Genomic DNA, 22,285 nt, shown 5'->3' on the forward strand with positions numbered 1-22,285 from the left:
AGTCTCCTGTTTCATTCAGGGTCCAGGCCAGAGACAGACAACATACTTAATATGGGTATTTGAGGAGAGGTTTATCAAAGAAAGACTTACAAAGGTATGGGAAGGGTTTCAGCAAGTCAGGGAGGAATATTGCAATACCCTGGGGCTTGCACCAGCAGGGAGTCTTTACCACCCCCAGACCTGAAGGGACAAGTGGTGGAGCAGCTATGGGGAGCTCAGAAAGAGGGTCTTTAAGGAAAGAGCCTTCTAACAGGAGCTGTAACCTACAGCAGAGAGATGCATCCGGTTTGCAGTGCTTTGAAGAGATGGAGCTGGGGCAATAAACCCTTACCTCACTTTCCTCTCACCCTCTGATCTCCTGCTGAGGTCTCTCATTGGCTAAACTCCCATTGCTAGCACACACGGAAGCCCACTGCCACAGTTCTCAGGAGCTGGCCTCCCAAGATACAGAGCAGGGTAGAAAAGGGTGGAGAGTGGATCTGGAAAGGAAAACAAGAAATATCTAGAACACATCCTAACCCAAATGAGCTGTTGCCTTTTGTTCATAAGGTTGCCCATGGGGCATGGTGAGATCTGATTAAATGGAATAGAAATGAAAACTGCTGTGGTGTATACATGAGAGAGAAAACCTGGAAGGGTTGTGTAGATGTTGAGCAGCGGTGGGTGCAGAGAGGAAAAAGCCTTCTTTTCTCAAGGAAGGAGAAGGTGAGTTTCTGAGAGTGGGAGCGATAGCTGGAGAGAAGCCCATTTAGGAATAAAGTTTAGTTTCAAGATGGGATGCTGATGGTTTCCATGCATTCTCTGGTAGAAATTCTTAGAAATCAGGAGAAGGCATGCTACCCTGAAGCTGCAAAGCAATATGACACTATCTCCCCAAATTTGAGAAGAACAAAGCAGAAGCGGGTATGTCTGCAGAGGAAGAACATTGGTTGCGACATTTGTCTAGCAATTGCTCTCTCCCCCATCTTTGAGGAGATTAGGACTGGTTTTGGGAGTGAGTCTGTATGTCGCATGTACCTAGAAGAGGATGAGATACAATTTTGGCTCCCTGACTCCCAGACTGAATGTGGTTTCTGAGAAATTTCCTTTACATTAGTATTCAAGCCACTCTGAGAAGATTCCAAGATTGTGGGAATGACAGGAAGGTTCATCGTCCAGGATTCTGGCTGTTGTTGACGGTTTGAAGCTGCAACTGTGGGTGCCAATCTGGTGCCCTGATTTCCTGCCTGCTGGGAGTGCCCTGCCATGTCATCACCCTCCCTTCACCCAGCCACCTGCCAGTTGGCATTCGGCAGCACGTTGGAGTCAGACTGGTCCACCTTCCTTCTGGGTGAAAGAAGAGGACTGCAAAAGGCCCTGGGAGCCACCCCTAGTGCCAGACATGCAAACAAAACTGGCAGAGTGGAAACAAGCTGAGAAGGAATGCAAATGTGGGTGTGAGACAGAGTGCAAGGGGCTGGGGAGGGCACTCTTCATTTCTGCTTGGTCGAGGAGTCACTGTTCTTTCTGAACCTGGGGCAGAGTGGCAGGGGCAGTGATTGAAATGTCACTATCAACCCCAGCAAAGGGTGGATGCTGGACTGGAGTTAGGGAGTGGAAAACGGCACAGTGCCCTTCAGGAGTCTGTAAGGGCAGTGGGGAGCTTATGCTTCAAGTGATGAAGAGGAGAAGACAAGGAACCAAACTGGGTAAGAACAGAGTTTGTTTAAAGCATGGTGGCAATCACCCAGATGGTGGTTGAGGAGGGAGAGAGCTGCAGAAGACAGGATGCCACTGTGACATGGTGAACAGTGGTGAGGCCCTCCAGGTGTGAGAAACCTGGAAAGTAGATGGGAAGTGGTTCCCTGACTACAGGACAAAGTCCAAACCATGTAGCTTGGGTGGGCACAGGCGTTTCCATGGCTTCGTTACTCTCTCTCAGTGGATGATTCCCAAGTCAGGCTGATGGAAGCTGATCTTTTCCATCCCAGGTCTCCGTCCTGAAGTTTCAGATGTAATTTTTTTTTACTCAACTGGACTTCAGCCTCTGGATGCCTGGCAGGTGCTTCAAATTCAACTCATCCAAAACAGGAATCAACATCCTCATCCTCCAAAGCACCATCATCCTTTGTTTCTCTGAATTGAACTCCATTCGCTCAGGTTGTTCATACCAGATCCCTGACCACCATTACGGCGTCCTTTCTTTCCCTATCTCTATCCAGTCCAGCAGCAAGACTAGTTCACTTAAATATTCTGTCTCCTCTTCAACTCAATGATCACATCCTTAGTTTAGATCTTCATCATTTCATATCTGAGCCATGGCATCCTTTTCCAAGGATTCTCTTTTCCATGAGTACAATTTCTATGCTGCAGTCAAGGTGATCTTTTATTCCCTTTCCTTTCTAGCATCCAGATGCTTCCCAATAGAGTCAAATGGAGGTCATGACGTTGTGGTTGTAAAGGGAGAAAGTAGTATCACCAAGTATTATTTGACTGACTTAAGTTCAGCCATTCACTCAATGGATATTTATTGAGTTTCTTTTAGGGTAATTGTGAGATTAAAATAAGGTAATCTATGTGATATGCTTAGAAAATTAATGGCAAATTGCAAATGCTTAATAAATATTACTAGTTGTTAGCAGCAAAGCAGCAATTAATGATTCTGTAAATGACTACTGTAGATGCAGTGGAGGTTGCAGAAATGCATACACATAATCTTATAAGCCCATGAGAATCTTAAAATTCCTAGGCCTTCTAGTCTTGACTCTCACTCCAGCCCATGTTACTGACTGATTCAATTTATTTGAAGATATCCATGGGCCATTCGCTAAGCTGGTCCTATGTTCCAGAGAAACTAGCTTTAGCCTGCTCCTCTCAAAGGATAAATGTGAAGATCAGATGAGATAGTCTCTACTTAAGCACTTTAGTAATCGTGGGATGCTGCACAACATTGGCTGAGTTGATGCAGCACTGTCTGGCTATGTGGCCTGAGTGGAGAATGTATCATTGCCAGTAGTGCTCCTATTTTCTTCCAGCCCGCCAGCAGCTGATGTGCAATCTGCATATGTTTCAAAGGCTGCTCTCTCTTTTGAGCTATTCCATTAACTGCCATTTCCTGGGTAGTAGAACGTAGTCTCTGATTTCTCTTGTAGAACAAAGATGATTGGTGTTCTCTGAGTCCAGTGAATAGTTAAGTCTTCCAGTCTCAAGTCATTTATTTTCTCTCCAGCCCAGATAGTCTCATACCTGGCTGTCCCATAAATACCTTCAATATCTTTTCCACAGTCTTAAAATTCCGATGTTTTAAATGATGAAAACCACATGGTATGTAATTTCACTTCCCACTCCTGCAAAAGGAAAGAAAAGGCTGGTCTGTTACAAAATGAAGATGTTTTATTTAAGTGCCAAAGGCTTTTAAAATCTGATTCTGGAAAGTCAAACCTATGCTTGATAGTAGAGTCTTTCATGCAGCATCTTGAAGTAGGCCTACTTTGATGTGATCATTGACTTCTGCATAAGAGGAAATCAGCTTTGGCCTGTATTACTTGAAAATTGAAGAAAAGCAGGGACTTGAAACTTGGGTTATCAGATAAATTATCTATTCTGTGACATCACTCAGTGTCTCCAGACCTGAATTTCAACTCTAAAATTTGAACAAATTGATCCATTTGGAGTGTTTTCTTCCTAACTGATTCAGATATTTGCTCCCAGCCTGAGAAGTTGTATGCCAACTTCCTGCCAGGAGCACCTTTCCACAGCTGTGTTATAAATATCTGGGGGAAAAAAAAAACAGGGAGGATTAAATTCAAGAGTGCAGTACTAGTCCTCCCAGTGCCAAGGCAATCCTGGGAGGCTCAGATAATAGTATCTCACATTTACAATTTAGATCTCAAGCCCACCAAGCTAGGAGGTGATTCAACTTTTTCTACCTTCTGCAGGACTGATGGTATTTAAAGAGTTGGATGGATAGTTAGTGATAACATCTATTGGTCATTAAGTTATTGTGTATTAGAAAACATTGTGATTTTTTTTATACCATCATGCATGGGGTGTACATAGGTGACTGGTAAATGTGCCTTGTCATTATCTAGCATATTTTTTGTCACTTGAGTGTTATAAATCACAAGATGACAATGATTCTGCTCCAGAGATTCTGTTTTGCAGACAACAAAATTATTTTGCACTTATGAGTAAGCAGGTAGGGTATAAGACAATCTATGTGAGTTTTTTGGATACTACCTTGAAAGTGCATTTCCATGAGATGCAAGTGAGGAAGGTCATAAGTGCAAGCATATGAATCTATATCCCCTGGAGATGGGCAGAGTGCAACCTATACAGGCTGTGTTAGTCAGGGCTCTCCAGAGAAGCAAAATCAACAGAAGATTGATTGATTGACTGATTGATTGATTGACATGGGAATTGGCTCACGTGATTATGGAGACTGAGAAATGTCACTGTCTGCCATCTGCAAGCTGTAGAATCAGGAAAGTCAATAGTATAATTCAGTTCATGTCTGAAGGCTGAAGAACCAGGAGTTCCAATGTCTGAAGGGAGGAAACGATGGATGTCTCAACTCAAGAAGAGAGTGAATTTGCCTTTCCTTTGCCTTTTGGTTCTGTGAGCCCTCAGTAATTGGATAATGTCCACCCACATTGGTAAGGGTGATTTTATTTACTCAGTCTCCCAGTTCAAATGCCAATCTCTTCCAGAAATACCCTCACAGACACATCCAGAAAAATGTTTTGCCACCCATCTGGGCAGCCCCTAGCCCAGTCAGGCTGACACACAAATTCACCATTTCAGAGGCTCAAGCAGCCTTACCACCAACTGGGAGAGTGAAGCAGGAGGGGGCAGGGGCATAGAGGAGAGCATGTGGACCCTGCTGAAGATGTAGAACAGCACACAGGAAGCAAGGGCAGCAGCCTCTTGACCTTTTCAGCTTTTGATTAGGGCTAATCTTGTGTAGCAAGAACTTCAAAACTGATTTGTTTATGAAGCTTGCTTGTGGTGAGATCAGAACTGGAGTCCAGCTCTACTGATTTCTAGGCTTGAGTGATTTCTATCATATACCACTGTCTGGAAGGTCGGCCTCACTGCTTAATAGAGAAAATTAGTAGATCTAATTCCAAAAGGTTCTCAAGAGGCAATGACTCTTTGCAGAACCATATAAAGTAAACCAACTCTTCCAAAACAAACTCATTCACTCATTCATTTATTCAACACATATTTATTGAGCCTCAACTATATATCAGTCACTGTCCTAGGTACTGGGATATAGCTTTGTGCATAAACAGTGCAAGTCCCTGATCTCATGGAGATTACATTCTGGCAGAAAAAAATGAATAGCAATTATGCAAATGTATAAATGACCTGACTTCACCTAGAAGGCTGCAAAGAAAATTTTTAAAAAGTAAAGCAGGGTAATGTGATAAAGTGGGTGGAAGATTGCAGCTGAATATGGTAGTGGAGGTTGGAGGGCAATTTAGGGGTTACCATTTAATAATTTCCAAATGTTACCTTCTCACAAATGCTTGCAAATTGTATATATAAAATATATATTATATATACAATTGTATATATAATTATGTATATATTATATATTATGTATATTATATATAATATGTAATATATATTATATATATAACAATATATATATAGTAAAAAGAGTAAGCTCGGGGGATGGAAACATCAAAAAAGACAACAAAAGATTTATTTTCATAGACCAAATACTACTTTTACGTTATTTTTAAAAATCAACACTTTTGTTATAGAAGTAGCACATGGTTGTGTAAATAATTAGATCACATAAAAGATCATTAAGAAGAAAATAAGGTGGCTCACGCCTGTAATCTCAGCACTTTGGGAGGCAAAGGCAGGCAGATCACGAGGTCAGGAGATCGAGACCATCCTGGCTAACACAGTGAAACCCAGTCTCTACTAAAAATACAAAAAATTGGCTGAGCATGGTGGCGCAAGCCTGTAATCCAAGTGAGCCGAGATCGCGCCACTGCACTCCAGCCTCGGCAACAGAGCAAGACTCTATCTTAAAAAAAAAAAAAGAAAAAAGAAGAAGAAGAAGAAGAAGAAGAAGAAGAAGAAGAAGAAGAAGAAGAAGAAGAAGAAGAAGAAGAAGAAGAAGGAGAAGGAGAAGGAGAAGGAGAAGGAGAAGGAGAAGGAGAAGAAGAAGAAGAAGAAGAAGAAGAAGAAGAAGAAGAAGAAGGAGAAGAGGAAACTACCATGATAAAAAATCACTCTTGAAATTTTAATATTTATTGTCTATTTTTTCTAGGCATGCAAACATGATTTTTACATATGCTGTTTTGTAACCGGCTTTCTGAACTAACAGCATATGATGAACATCTTTTGATATTAGCTAATACATAGTTGCATCATTACTTATCCTTCTTGCATGGTATTCGACTGAAAATGTATACCAAGGTTTATGAAACCAGTTCTCTATTTGTGAACGCTTGTTTCTAGTTGTCACTCTTGTAAAGAGTGTTTGATGAATATCCTTGTATATATGTCTTTGCATGCTTGTTTAATAATTTCCTTAGAAATAAATTCCTAGGAGTGAAATTACTAGGTCAGAGAGTCTGCAGTTTTAAAGACTTTCAGTTATATTGCACAGATTTTAATTTTCCTACCAGCAGTTTATGAGTGCTTCTTTGCCTGTATGTTGGCCATTTCAGTTTAAAAAGGGAAACAGTAATACGTAAAAAATGGTGAATTATTGTTTCAGTTTGTATTTACCTTACTGTTGGTGTAATGTATACTATTTGAGCTTTTTTTTACTGACCTTTCATGTTTCTTCTTTTTGATCCATGTCTTTTGCTCATGGTAAAAATGGAGGTGTTCATTTTTTCTCTTACTGACTTGCCAGAACTTGTTTATGTATCCACTCATTCAAATGTCTACTATGTGTCACACGCTGTTGCAGGATCTAGTGATAGAGGATAAACAAGAAAATCTTGCCTTAAAAAAAGTTATTTTCTAATTTATTTAATGGCCAATATTAATTTTTGTCAGTATAACTTTTTGGAGGTCAAAAGTATCTTTATTTTCCTCTATGATTTCATCCTGTAGTGTCATGTTCAGAAAGGCCTTCCCAATCTCAAGATTATAAAACTAGTCACCATATTTCCCTCAGCTATTAATTGAATAATTTATCTTTTCCCCACAGATTTGAAATGCCATCTTTATCATTCACTAAATTCTTAAATATACACAGGTCTGCTTTCGGATTTTCTACTTGATTTCACTGATGTGTCTATGTTGGCATCTATGTCAAATTACTGTACATATTGTGGCTTTATAACACATTTGGATATCTGCTAAGGAAAACCCCAACTCATTATTCTTCTTTTTGAAAACATGTTTGCGTGTTTATTCTCCCAGAATTTTGTCAAGCTCTGAAAAGAAATTCCATTAGATTTTCAGTAAGACTGAGTTACATGTGTAGGTTAATTTGCAGAGAATTTGTAATGATATTCGTTATTCTTACTACAGGAATGCAATTTGTCAATATACAGGTCTTTTTATATGGCCCTCAGTAAAATTTAATCATTTTTATTAAGATCTTGCATAATTTTGTCCAGCTTATTTCTAGATATTTTATGTCTTTTTACTACTACCAATAGGATCATCTTGCCTTTATGTTTTTTTAAACTGGTCACAATTGGTAAGTAGGAAAGCTGCTGATTTACCTATTGTTTTATTGCCAGCCTTCTTAATGATATATCTTATTAGAAGTCACAAATCAAAATGCTAGTGATGCAGTCTGAGAATGAACCAATCGGTTCAGACACTGGGTATGAACAGTTTGTACAAATTTTCTATGCCATAGCAGCTGAATACTAACTGGGATGTCAGTTCCAATACTTTTTCAGATAAATCTCCTTTTTTCAATATCTTTCATAGGTAAGCAACCATAACATGTATAATTCCTGGCCATTTTTCTTTCCCCTTCACAATATTTTGTTTTCAGGTTTAATTGCATGTATTGAAATTAGAGCACAATCTTAAATAGAAGTGGTGATGATTGACTTCCTCATATTACTCCTGATTTACTGGAAAAGTTGGTCAGGGAAAGATATTACTGTAATTAATGGTAAGGGAAACTCTTATATTCTATTTTATTAATAGTTTTTATAAAATTAGAAATTGATAGTGAATTTTATCTCATACTTTACCTCTCCTTTCTATCAAGATGGTTATATGAACTGTTTATTTTGTCCAATTGATGTTGTAACATATATTAATCCATTTTCCAAGTTGGGGCACCATTGCATTCCTGGAATAAAACCTACTTGGTTATGATGCATAACCTTTGTGTTATACATCTGAATTTAGTATACTAAGGTTTCATTTAGCATTTTTTGTATCTATTAGGCATAAGTGTGGGATTAGTTACTATTGGGCACATTTTGTAACAGTAATTGGTATGTTTCCATCTTTTTATGCTTGCAAAATTTAAATGATGTAGGGATTTTCTGTTTCTTGAAGGTGGTTAGAACTCCCCAAACAACAGTATGGGCTTTTGTGTGGCTCATGTTTTAATAATTGCTTTTCATTTCTTTAATAATTTTGGTTTATTTGAGTTTTCTAATTCTTCTTGAGAAAGTCTTGTAATTTATATTTTTCTAGAAAATAATACATTTGACTGAGGTTTTCAATTTAGCAAAATAGAATAACATATAGTTCACTGATAAGTTTTAAAGTAATCATACCTGTTGCTGTATATACTTTCTCATCGTTAATCCTATTCTTTTCTTTCTCTCTCCCTTTTTTATATTTGGACTGGCCAGAGCATTGTTTACCTTACTGATCTTTTCAAAGAGCCTACACCTTTCCGTATGTGCTACAGAGACATGCACATACTGCATACATCATGTGGCACAAGGAACTAGATCCTGCTAGCAACCACTTGAGTGAGCTTGGAGACAGATACCTACCAGAAAAGCCTTCACATAGGACTGCATGCCCAGCAAACACTTTGATTTGTGAGAGATGTTGAACCAAGGGCACCCTGCTAAGCTGCACCTGAATTCTTACCCCACAGAGACTGTGACATAATTTGTGTTTTCTGTTTCAAGCAACTAAGTTTTGGGGTAATTGTTATACAGCAATAGACAACTAATATAGTAGATGATTGAGTCTCTTAGACATTTGTCAACCCTTTCTATTTGGTTTGTGTGGTCAGGTATTAAGGTCCCTGAGTTCTGTTGTTACAGAGAAATCAATCAACTAACACCAACTAAATAAACAAAATGTGCAAAGCAGAGCCTTTCCTCTCGGAAGTCCCCTCTCTCTCACTAGAGAGAGAGAGCTGTTTTCCTTTCTCTTTCTATCTCTCTTGCCTATTAAACCTTTGCTCCTAAACTAAAAAAAAAAAAAGTGCAATGCAGAGGTTAGAGACTCTTAGATTGTGCAACTCTTGACTTGCATAACATCAACCTTTTGTAAGTTGTTCCATAAGGGACGGAATACAGTTTTAGAGATGTGAAAATATTAGTGTGATATACGGAAATGTAAAGTATCTCAGGCAGAGATGAATATTGGGAATAGAGAGGGAAAGGCAGACGGCACTCACATGAGAGGGAAGGCCCTTCTCTTCAGCCCCATGTGGTTTCTGGTACCATGTGTATTCTCATTGCATTATCTTGTATTATTTCGGTTTATTAGTTTTATTTTCCCCTTTGCTTTATTTTATTCAGGACTAAAAATTGACAAAGTAAGAGCAAGAAGAGAGGAACAGTTTCTAATTTAAGAAGAGGAATTTATAATAGAAAATAAAAATGGTAAAGAAACACAAAGGCATCCACAGTCTAAATTTCATGAACTTCATTTGGGAAATATTTTTTAAATTGTGGTAATTTATGGATGAAATGCATGAAAGATGGGCTGGGCATGGAGCCTCACGCCTGTAATCCCAGAACTTTGGGAGGCCGAGGCGGGCAGATCATCTGAGGTCAGGAGTTCGAGACCAGCCTGGGCAACATGGTAAAACCCCGTCTCTACTAAAAATACAAAAATTAGCTGGGCATAGTGGCAGGCACCTGTAATCCCAGCTACTCGGGAGGCTGAGACAGGAGAATCACTTGAACCCAGGAGGCAGAGGTTGCAGTGAGCTGAGATCACACCATTGCACTCCAGCCTGGGCGACAAGAGCGAAACTCCATCTAAAAAAGAAAAAAAAAAAAGCATGAACAATGTTTTGCATCTTTGGAACTTAAAGGGTTCATAGAGCAGAGTTCAGGAGGAAAACTTATAGTTACTTATAGAAATAGAGGACTGACTTACAAGGAAGATGGTGAATCATAGTTTAAAATGCATGCCACTTAGCCTAATGACCACTTAAGCAAAGTCTTGAAGTTAGAAACAGGAAAGAAAGTATTGTGAACTCTTGCAGTATGAGGCTACTAGTGGGTCATGTAGGAATTTACATGATTAAAAAATGCATGTTGAGACTGCTGGAATAGACACAAAAAGCAAGAAAAAAGGTGGGACTATTAAAAAGAAATACAGGAGATGACACAGCACAGAAAGTCTTATATGAATAAAAAGAGATTGACTTTAGAGAAAATATGCCCCTAAGAATATACATTTTCAAGAGTTAAAAGCAACTCCACTATTGAAGGCTGTGAAAGATATACTTGACCTTGGGACCAATGTCCTGAAAATTGCAAATAGGAACTGTTGTCCACTAATTTCTCTGAAGAGCTATGGGTAATTTAAAGGTCTTTATGAAGTCTATGTATTTTCAGTGTACACCAAATCCATGCTTTGCAAGGCCTTCTTGAACGGGACTGTGATGTAATTTGGGGAGTGTCTGCATAAATACAATCCCTTCCCGCAAGGAGTTCATATTTGGCCATAAAGAACAATGCTCAGCCAGGAGCGGTGGCTTATGCCTGTAATCCCAGCACTTTGGGAGGCCAAGGTGGGTGGATCACTTAAGGTCTGGCCAACATTGTGAAACCCTGTCTCTGCTAAAAATAGAAAAACTAGCTGAGGTGCAAGAATTGCTTGAACCCAGGAGGCAGAGGTTGCAGTGAGCCGAGATTGTGGCACTGCACTCTAACCTGGGTGACAGAGTAAGACACTGTCTCAAAAAAAAAAAAAGTGAGGACCTCAGGTGAGGAGAGCCAAGTGCCTGGCGCAGAGGGGTCGATCCCTGTGCACCACGCTATAAAGACATCTTTCAGCCTCACAGTCTAAGAATTAGGGGAAAACTCTCACAATTAAAAAATATGTTTAGAAAATAATTTCCTCATTTCTGTGAGATAGGAACTGCTATTCCCATTTTCCAGCTGAGAAAATCGAGGCCCTGAGAGGTGAGTAATTGCCCCAAGGTCATGAAGCTAGTGACCAATGAAGCTGGAATTGAACTTGGTTGTGTGAATTCAAAATCCATGTACTTATTCTCTCTGTCCTAGTTGTAGTTCTATCTCTGTCCATATCCATTTCTTGTTTGGGAAGATTTAGAGGGTGTTCTCATTTTAGAAGATTTAGATTGTGACAAAAAAGTGAACTACTCTTGGGTTTTATGCATGTGGAGTGGACATACCCAGCCAATCAATTATTTTGGTTGCTTTACTACACATACATTCAAGAGCTCTTTTTAGTTATTGCCTATTGAAGATGCCACGCATTTATTAATTTAAGCCTACTATTAAACCAGTTAGGCTATAAGACTGTATTTGTCTGTCCTCACACTTCTAATAAAGACATACCCGAGATTGGGTAATTTATGAAGGAAAGAGGTTTAATTGACTCACAGTTCCACATGACTGGGGAGGCTTCACAATCATGGCAAAGGAGAAGGAGGAGCAAAGTCACATCTCACATGGCAGCAGGCAGGACAGCATGTGCATCCCTTTATAAAACCATCAGATCTTGTGAGAGTTATTCACTATCAGGAGAACAACACAGGAAAGACTCACCCCCATGATTCAATTACCTCTCACCGGGTCCCTCCCACAACACATGGGAATTATGGGAGCTACAATTCAAGATGAGATTTGGGTGGGGTCACAGCCAAACCATATCAAGGACTATTTACAAGAACCCTAGAAGATTCAAAAGGCTGTTTACAAGAACACTGGGCACTCTCCAGAACCTTGAAAGCACATCTTGGGAGTGCTTACGTGCCATAAGTATTGTGTAAAACTTGATATTACACACTAAAAATCTGTGGAATGAATAAATGAAAATATAAAATACTGAGCGTGTGAATGTTTAGAAACTCAAGTCCTACAGGGAAAGTTAGTTTTTCTTCTTGTTTTAACTCTTTCATGCAGGTTGGAATAGAGGTAGGCAGGAAGGAAAGAGTGAGGGAAGAAAAACAAAATATTTTGCACCCAGTGCATATTTAATAACATCATTTTACTGAAATACAATGAGGAATTAAAAAGGAGGATTTATTTTATCGAGCCAGCTAACAATCACCAAGGTCTTACTATGTGTTAAGTTTACACACCATACATAGCATGTAAGTCTGCTGGTTCTCGTATCTGGCTGGTCACTGGAATTTCCTGGGAAGTTTTAAAATTATTGTTGCCTGGAGTCTACTCCCAGAGATTCTTATTTAATTGGTCTGGTGTGTAACATGGGCAAATGGGTTTTTTTTAAAGCTCCCCAGGTGATGTGTAACGAACATTGAGAATTTCTGTGTTACTCCTTTTGTTCAGAGGTCGGCAAACTTTTTCTGTAAAAGGCCAGATGATAAATATATTAGCCTTTGTTGGCCATATGGTCTCTGTCACAAATACTCAATTCTGCTGTTATAGCACTAAAGCAGCCACAGACAATATGTGAGTGAGGATAGCTGTGTTCCAATAAAACTTTATTTATGAACACTGAAATTTGAATTTCATAAAATTTTCACATCACAAAAGAGTATTGTTATTTTGATTTTCTTTTCCCAATCATTTAAAAATATAAAAGCCATTCATAGGTCAAGGGCCACACAAAAACAGCAGCTGGCTAGATTTGGCCAGAGTTTGTAGATAGAAGCCAGCTTTAATTCATATAACTCCATGATGGCAGATGCAATATTATTCTCTTTTTTATAGTTGAGGGGAGTGAGATAAGATCAAATGTCTCGGTGATTGGTTCGGGATTTGGCCATAATGCTGTTTCTTTTTTAGAAAGCACCAACATTTCTCCAAATATTACCTTTTGGTTATTTTGAAGTTAATTATGAGGATAATTGATGTGGGGGAAGCGCTCCTTTCAACCTCTATCCTTTTAAATGTAAATTCCCAGTGACTTCAAGTTAGAATAATGTATTGTTTCATTAAAAAAAAAATTTTGAACTCTTGTTCAGCCCTCTGCTTCTCACATTGCTGGGTAGATCTGGCCTTTAATATGTTCGTTGAGGTATTTATTCAATTTAATTGAAGTTACAGTTTTTTCTTGTTCTTCATGTACCTCCGAATCAAGCAAATAGTGTTAAAATATTGCAGTCAATTATACATATAAATCTTGCAGAGTTAATGAACATATTCTCTAGATTGTGGAATAGACTGGACACTTATCTTACTCTTTAAGATAAAATACCACATCTGTATAATGCATTGCTAAGCTTTCTTCTCACTATACACTTTGCCTAGAATCCCATTTTCCATTAAATAATAATCATTGTAATTAATAGACTGGTTATTTTATCTCCCTAATCTGGTTACAGTAATTTATCAAAGGCATGTAAATGAATGTTAGCAAACTAGTGCATCCTTCTTTTTAAAAGAAGGTAAAGAATATAAAAAGTAACAATTATCTAGGGAATATAATAAGCTAGGTACCACTTGTAATTCACTGAAAGAAAAAAAATAGAATATTTACTGTTGCCTTAAGGGCTTTTGATAGGATTAACTTACCCTTGTTTCAGGGAGTGACTACAGATAGGTTGATGGGTGACCAGTATGTATTCTTCAAATCTTCTCAAGTGCCCTGGGATGGATCAACGGATCTTTTCCTAGCTTTGCATCCTGCATTCCTCGGTGCTGGCCAGCTGAAAAGTGCAATGCCCTCCAGGGATGCTAAGGACCATTCAGAGCCTGGTTGTTCTTAAGAAGGGTTTTAAAAACACTCTAGATTGGGCATCGTGGTTCACGCCCATAATCCCAACACCTTGGAAAGCCAAGGTGAGAGGATTCCCTAAGGCCAGGAGTTCAAGACCAACCTGGGCAACATAGCAAGACCCCCCCCCATCTCTGCAAAATAAAATAAATAATAAATGAAAACACTTTACCTCTCCCTAAAGCCCAAGGGAAGAATTATTATTACGTATGCCACTCCAGTCCTCAGACATAAACTTTATTTAGTCAAGAAAAGGAAGGAGAATAAAAGGGACCAGACAGGTAGGTGACCAGGCTCTTGTACAAGTTCTGCTGCTCATTTTCAACTGGGCCCATCTGTCTGACCCTTACCACCATGGCATTCTCATTCTTTGTACTCATACCTGTTCTGCATAATCTGTGGAACTCTTCTAATACTTGGATATGATATATCATGCTGTATTAAAACAACACTGGTGAGACAGGGTAGGGGGATGGTTTTAAAGTAATGAGCTTTAAAAATGAGCTTTGGAGCCAGCCAGGCCTGGATTCAAGTTCCAATTACACTCCCCCTAGCTGATAACCTTGGGCATGTTACTACAATAGGGGTTAGAAGAGGTTTATAGTGAGAAGTAAATCTGAAAATGCACTGAAAGCTTCAGGATAGTAACTGGACTCAGAATGTGCCCTCAAAAAATGGAATTTATCTCCATTTTGTTCTCCTCCCCTTCTTTCCTTTTTTTTTTTTTAATAACATGCCCTAAGGATTAAAGTGGGACAAGGAACTTCCCATTTTCTCTGCAGCCACCCACTCCTTTGGAATTTTATTTGGAAAGAGAACAAAGAGCAAAATAGAAGCCTAGAAGAGAAACAGAATATGACCATGACATTCCTAATGCCTTTGGTGGCTTCTCATTTTCTCAGGATAAAGACAAAATTTTGCCGCTGCTTTCACGACCCTGTGTGGCCTGGCCCAGCCAACCTTTTCTGTGCTATGTTTTTTGATTGCTACCCAACAAATTACCACAAACTTTGCAGCTTTAAACGACACCCATTTATTAGCTTCACAGTAGGTCAGAAGTGCAGGCATGGCATGGCTGGCTTCTCTGTTTAGGGTATCACAAAGCTGAATCAAGAAATTGACCAGCCTGAATTCTCATCTGCAGGCTCTGAGAAAAGAATCCACTTTAATTACAGATTGAATTATGCCCCCACCTCAAATTCGTATGTTGAAATCATAACCCCGAAGACCTCAGATGGGATCTTATTTGGAGATAGGGTCTTTATAGAGGCCATCAAGTTAAAATGAGTTCATCAGATGGGCTCCAATCCAACATGACTGGTCCTTACAAAAGGGGCAAATTATGACACAAATTCACAAATGCTTAGAGGGTAGATGACGTGAAGAGACGGACTATGATGAGATGATATAGACTGTCTGCAAGCCAAGGAGAAAGACCTGGAACAGATACTTCCCTCTTTTAGGGGCAAAAAATCCTGCCAACAATTCAATCTTGGACTTCTTGCTTTCAAAACAATGAGACAATACCTTTCAGTTGTTTAAGCCACCCAGTCTGTGGTGCCTTGCTATGGCAGCCTTAAGAAATGGATAAATAAAGTCATTCTTCTATTCAGAATGCAGTTTCTTGCATTCTTGCCCTTGTAGGACTGAAAATCCCAATTTCCTTGCTGGCTGCCAACTGGGGTCTCTCTTGGCTGCGTGAGGTAGCCCATATTCCTTGCCAGGTGGCTCCCTCCATCTTTAAGCCAGAAACCAATTGAATCCTCTTGTCCTTGGAATCTTTGACTTCCTCAGTCTCTGACTTGTAGACTCAGATTTAAAGGCTTTTGGGATGGTGTCAGAACTACCTGGAGTCTTTCTTCCTAAATGCTAACTGTGCCATATCATATATAACCTAACCTTGGGAGTAAAATCCATCATATTCACAGTCCCAGAAACTGGGGACCTAGAGGGATATTATAATTCTTTTTTTTTGTTTTTTTTTTGAGACAGAACTTTGTGTTGTCACCCTGGCTGTAGTGCAGTGGTGCAGTCTCAGCTCACTGCAACCTCTGCCTCCCCAGGTTCAAGCAGTTCTCCTGCCTCAGCCTCCTGAGTAGCTGGGATTATAGGCGAGTGCCACCACACCTGGCTAATTTTTGTATTTTTAGTAGAGACAGAGTTTTTCCATGTTGGCCAGTCTGATCTCCAACTCCTGGCCTCAAGCAATCCTCCCACCTCAGTCTCCCAAAGTGCTGGGATTAGAGGCATAAGCCACGGAGCCTGGCAGGATCTTAGAATTTTTCCTACCACCAGGGCCTTTCAACTTCTGGAGTTCTTCATGCTTCCTCCTAGCACAGCACTTGGTGTTTGCTGTTCCCTTTCTAGGGACACTCTTCATCCCTCCCCACACTTCCCTTGATCAACTTCTATTCCTACTCCAGATCATGGTATGTTCATATATTTGCCCAAATATACAATGCTGTCCTCTAGAGAACTAATCACAGTTTATCACTTTAAGGTTGACATTTTTAAATTGCTATTTGGTTCATTTCTGTCCCATCCATCCACACTATAAAGCCTTGAGAGCAAGGATGGTGTCTGATTATGAACACTACTGTATCCTCTCCCAGAGCAGTGCCTCACACTCAACACATGTCTATTGAATAGATGAATCATAAACACACTCCCTACCTTATTCTTTCAGTCTCCTGTACATGTTGAAACAATCAGGAACCAAAGTAGGATAGGTAGGAGGTTCTATTTTTAGGGCAGAGTAGAAGCTCCCTGAGTAAGAATTTGATATGGATCAAATGACTTGACTCCCCATATTAATTTGCAAGTTACTACCTGAACATATTTGCTTTAATTTTTAGGCTCAAGGTGCTGAAACTATAACATCATTATGTAAAAAGGCTGCCATTATTGCTCTTGACAACTTATGCCACTTCCAGTGGCCTTGCAGGAATGGGATAAAGGGCAGACATTTTAAGGACAGATATTTTCAATGAAAGCAAAGACAAAGAAGAATGTGTCCAGGAAGCCTATCTGGAAGGGACACCACACTGTGGGTTTGAGGTGGCCAAGAAGGCACCTGGATGACATCGGTGTCAGATGGAAAGAGACGGTGATGCCTTCTAGGACTCTGCTGCTTTCCAGCTCTATTGAAGCACCAGATGCAGTGGTTCATTGAAATTCAGTAATGGGTTAAACCTCGAGGAGACAACAGCTTGTACTGCTTTGCTTTCCTCTCCACTGTGGCTGTTTGGTGGAGACACAGGGAGTGGGGGCAATGAAGGTGATGGAGGAAAATGTTTCTCTTCTCTGAAGCATCAGAACAGCTCCCTTAATGGCCTCTTATGTCTGAGTCCCAAGGTTTTCGTTCAAAATGATAATAAAAGGACACCTCAAACCTACAGGGAAAACCCACTCACATAGAGCAGCTTCGAGCCAAGCCTCTGGAGTCACCAAGCTGAAAAGAACCTGATTAATGACAGCACCTGAGATAAGTGGCACTTTAACCAACCTTAACTGTTGATGTATGATGACATAATGTCCCCTCCAATTAATGACAAGGATATAAAACACCTGTATTTAGCAGAGCAGATGCTGCTTTTATGGTTAGATGCGCAGATGAAATTGACTTCTAAAGGACCATCTATAACTTACTTCCCTATTATTTGTTTCTATATTTGTTTCATTATGTATGTTGTAGGTGCAGGAGGAAATTTAACCCTGGATTTCACACCTGCACAGCCAAAAGGTATATGCTTATTGTAATTTACTTAAAGGCAGCTTCCATCACACCATCAAGCAGGTTGGCGATGGTGATCTCCCTCATTTACTGAGGACCTTTCACACTGTGTGAACCTCATTTTTTTATATATACATAAAGGTGAGCAATACCTTAAATGAGTCAACTGATCCATTCATTCATCAACCAAAATATACTGAAACCACCTGTTTAAATCCTCTGTAAGGTAAGCACAGCGTAAGTAGCTTTAAAAATTAAAATGGTTATTGCATACTAAACATATGCAATGTGCTGGATTAGGTGTTTTGGGGTTGTCAAGGATTTCTTTATGGAATTATAATTGATGAAAGGAAGCAAGACGTGTACACATGGTGGTAAATGCTAAATCTTAGGGAGAGCCACAGATAGTGGGCATCCGAAGAGCGCAGGGAAAGGAGAGAGCCACATGGGCTGAGGTTGGTGGGGAAAGTGCCTAGAATAGTTGGGATGGAAGAAGAGACTATGTAAATAGCTATCAAAGGAAGAGAGGCCAGATCAGGTGGGAGATTATACGTTTGAAGCAAAGGCAAAGGGAATGCACAGGTCAAGGCAGGATCTGGAGCCAATGAGAAAACCACTGTGTACAAAGTGTACGTAGGACAAATAATAGATCAAAGAGAGAGATTGGGTCAGGATTATTAACGGCATTGAAGACTGATTTCATTTCCTTTAAATTATGATTTGGGAATCATCCCTAAGGATAGGGTAAAATATGGGGAATCTCATATTCCTCAGTGAGGCTTCCATCCTCATAGTGCTGAGTTAGGTCCTAGTATGCTTGGGTGTGGACTCTTATGGCTCTCTCTGGGGTTTCTGAGGCCAGAAAGGACATTAATGTCAGGGCTACTGCCCAGAGGATAAGGCCCAGAAGCATCCTTTCTTCTGTGTCTCCTCCACTCTTCCCCCCCGCCCCCCATCCCCACCCCAACCAGGCCATCTCTAGGTCTTGGGCAGCTTTCTTCTCTCTCCCTTGCTGGGGCAGGTGGCCTTCACCAGTTCTGCTTTCACTCTTGGGGCAAACGTTCTGTCTCTTTCACTTTCTTTTGTGCCTTGCTGGCAGGTGTAGCCATTCTCACATGGCAGGATGGTCTCTGAGTCGGAGGCAGGCCACACAGGCAACTTGGGCTGACAATCTGAGGTCAAACTTGTCTTGATGAATTTGGAGATAGAATGTAAATCCCCTAAGAGCAGGCCTTTGTTTTGTTCATTGCTATATCCCTAGCACCTGTGCCTGGTGCATAGTGTATTTAATACACATTTGTGGAATAAAAAAAGAAAGTGTCATGTTGCATTGCTTTCTTTTTCCCCCATATATTTTCTTTAGGGACCTGGACAGTTGATTGGAGGCAACATTGGCTGTTTGGGGCCCCCATGCCTCAGACTTCTCTGTTTCTACCTATGAATACCTGTTAATAGCTACTGGCACCCAATTTTAATACCCCCAACAGTAGCCACTAGCATTTGGCAACTAGCTTTTCCTTTGCTTTTCTTAGAGAAGCTATTTTTGGAGTCAGCAAAGCCCCCAAGGATAGTTTAAATTTCCTATGCCCTGCTACCTTAAGATTCCAGTCTGAGGAGAGAGTCAGCAGAGGCCACATGGGACCCATTCTCATTTCAGCTTCGTGAAGAGAAAAGGTGCCCTTCCTGCTCTTCAAGAGTATTTTCTCCATTTCACACCCACCTCTCTAACTGGACCAGACTCATACTTTATCCATGATCCATTCTCTCTCTGTCTGGTGTTTTCTACCTCTTACTATCAACAGATTACTTCCTTGGAAACTATAGACATGTTTTTCTTATCTTTAAAAAAATCTGCCTTCCTCTTTGTGTTCCAGTTGTTGCTATTGTCCCTTTCTGCTTTCCTTTATCGTCTAGTTTCTTGGGACACACACGCGTGCACACACACACACACACACACTTATAGCCTTGACTTCCTTACTCTCATCTCATGGCTTCCTAATGCCTTCCTAGGTGACCAGCTTGGGACTGGCCTTACACTGTCTGCATTAGAGACCCTTCGTGCTGTTGGAGGTCCCAGCTCTTTATGTTGGTTCATCTTGTACAGCTATTGAATGGGATTCTAGGAATCATTATCATGTCTATCACCTATTCGTCTATTAAAATGATATTGAAAGAACTGGGCCCATGAGAAGTTTTCTTCTTTACCCTAATAGTTGTATTTTCACAGAAAGCTTCTTCTTTTGGAAAAAGGGCAAGCCATGGCTCCATGCTGTGTTATGTAATCTTAGCAGGAGTTTAAGACTTGGGAATGTTCTGAGGGGATGGATAGGTAATAGAGGATTCTCTGTGCCCCACTGGTTATCCAAGAATTATAGACTAGAATTGCACTCTACACAACTAGAAGGAACCTCAGAGACCACCTAGTTACATGAGGAAATTGAGGGCCTGGAAGCTGGGATGTGGGCAGAGAAAATGTAGTGTGGTAGTGCTGAACCTGAATTCGTGGGTTTAAGTCCCATCTCTGCCATTGAAGGGCCAGTTGCTTTGCCTCTTTATGTCCACGTTTCCTCATCTGTAAAATGGAGCAATAATAGCAGCTATTCCATGGGGCTGTTGTGCAGATTAAGCAGTTAATACTTGCAAGGCTCTTGGAATAGTGCCTGGCAAATAATAAACATGTATATTAGTGCTATTTCCCAGTATTAGTTAAACAATCATTTGTTGACAACGCACTGCATGCTAGAAACTGTACTGGGATAAGAAAATGATGAAGTCACATAATTGATGTGTGTAAGTTCCTGGGGGAGAACAGTCAGGACACACAGTGGGGTATGGGATCTCCTCACTGCTGCCGTTAACTTCCATATAATCTTGACAAGGTGGTCATGTGTTCTGTTGTTCCAAGTGTTAGAATGAGAACTCATCCAGGTGTCCATGAGCAAGCATTGTCTGCAGACATTTCTATTTGCACATTTAGGAAAAAAGGAGATGCCCAGCACTTTGTGAGGCCAAGGCAGGCAGATCATGAGGTCAGGAGTTCAAGACGAGCCCGGCCAACATGGGGAAACCCCGCCTCTACTAAAAATACAAAAATTAGCTGGGCAAGGTGGTGCATGCCTGTAATTCCAGCTACTCAGGAGGCTGAGGTAGGAGAAGTGCTTGAACTGGGACCCGGGAGGTGGAAGTTGCAGTAAGCCAAGATCATGCCACTGTGCTCCATCCTGGGCTACAGAGTGGGACTCTGTCTCAAAAAAAAAAAAAAAAAAAAAAAAAAAAAAAAAAAAATAAGGAGATGCATTAAGATGCCATTCAGTAGAATACTTCTAAAAGAAATGGAATGTACATGGCTTGGCCAATGGAAATAATGGAAATAATGACCTTTTTGCCTGAAGCCATAAGCTTGTTTGTCCTTTTCCTTTGTCATGGGTATGTTTAGTCTTCAAACTGGCTTTTAAGGATGTTTATTATTTCTAAGAGAAGAGCAGTATTTTCTTGACCAAACAGAGGTGCCACTTCCATGAGCCAACCCTTGAGTTCAGTGTACTTGGAAGTGAGATACTCAGCTTTTGATCTGTTGTATTTGTTTGAGTATTTATTTTATGTACTGATTTATTTTTAATGGCAGAGATATATGGAAGTTGTCTCCTAAGCAGAAAATAAACAAATGCCCACTCAGAGATTTGTGCTCATAACAGAATTTTTGGTCTGTGAATTGGGTCCTGAGAGATTAAAGACAGCTGGTGCATACCACAGCCGCCACGAAGCAGTGTGTTTCTAGGGAAGTGTGTTGAATGAAATCTAAACAATGCTAACTGGTCACAGACACTAATTAAGAAGTATGCCAGTAGCTGTGGGCTGCTCAAATAAAACGCTATCTTTTCTTCACTCTGTTGACACAGAGATACAAATAAGGTTCCAGAAAGATTGGAAAGGAGAGAGTGTGGGGACTGTAATCTTGTCTTTCCGGTATGTTTGCCAAAATCAGATAACACTAAGAAGGAACTGGTTCAAAACCACCAAAACGCATTGTTAAATGAGGGCTGCACTGTGTTTTCCTTAAGAAAAAAAAGTCATAGAGCTCAAATCTTTCAAATTCTCACTTCTTTACCATCATAATTTTGTATTAGTTAGAAAGAAAATAGTTATACTAAGAATTATTTGCCATGGCTTATGTATAGTTTTACAGATGATTTATTGTGAAAAAAGAAAACACTTTAAAGAAATCTATGATAAGATAAATCTCTAGATTATTTCATAAAGTGGTGAAATGAATTTAAGAACAATTCTGGTTTATTTATTTTTTTTTTTTTTGAGATAGAGTTTTGCTCTTGTTGCCCAGGCTGGAATGCAATGGTGTGATCCCAGCTCACTGCAACCTCTGCCTCTTGGGTTCAAGAGATTCTCCTGCCTCAGGCTCCCGAGCAGCTGGGATTACAGGCATGTGCCACCACACCCAGCTAATTTTGTGTTTTTAGTAGAGACAGGGTTTCT

The 22,285-nt window shown here is 40.1% G+C and overlaps 1 long non-coding RNA gene across 2 annotated transcripts in view; it reads left to right on the plus strand.

Moving 5' to 3' along the window:
- Positions 1-1,493: 1,493 nt before the first annotated feature.
- Positions 1,494-22,285, plus strand: part of LOC108541032 (uncharacterized) — a 28,567-nt gene continuing 7,775 nt past the window's right edge. For both annotated transcript variants that reach the window (XR_001888839.1, XR_001888838.1), the window contains exons 1-2: positions 1,494-1,688; positions 16,917-17,803. This is a non-coding gene — a long non-coding RNA (uncharacterized LOC108541032). The remainder of the gene's footprint in view (positions 1,689-16,916; positions 17,804-22,285) is intronic.

The sequence above is a fragment of the Rhinopithecus bieti genome, unplaced genomic scaffold (genome assembly GCF_001698545.2).
Source record: "Rhinopithecus bieti isolate Rb0 unplaced genomic scaffold, ASM169854v2 scaffold_17861, whole genome shotgun sequence".
Lineage (NCBI taxonomy): Eukaryota > Metazoa > Chordata > Mammalia > Primates > Cercopithecidae > Rhinopithecus > Rhinopithecus bieti.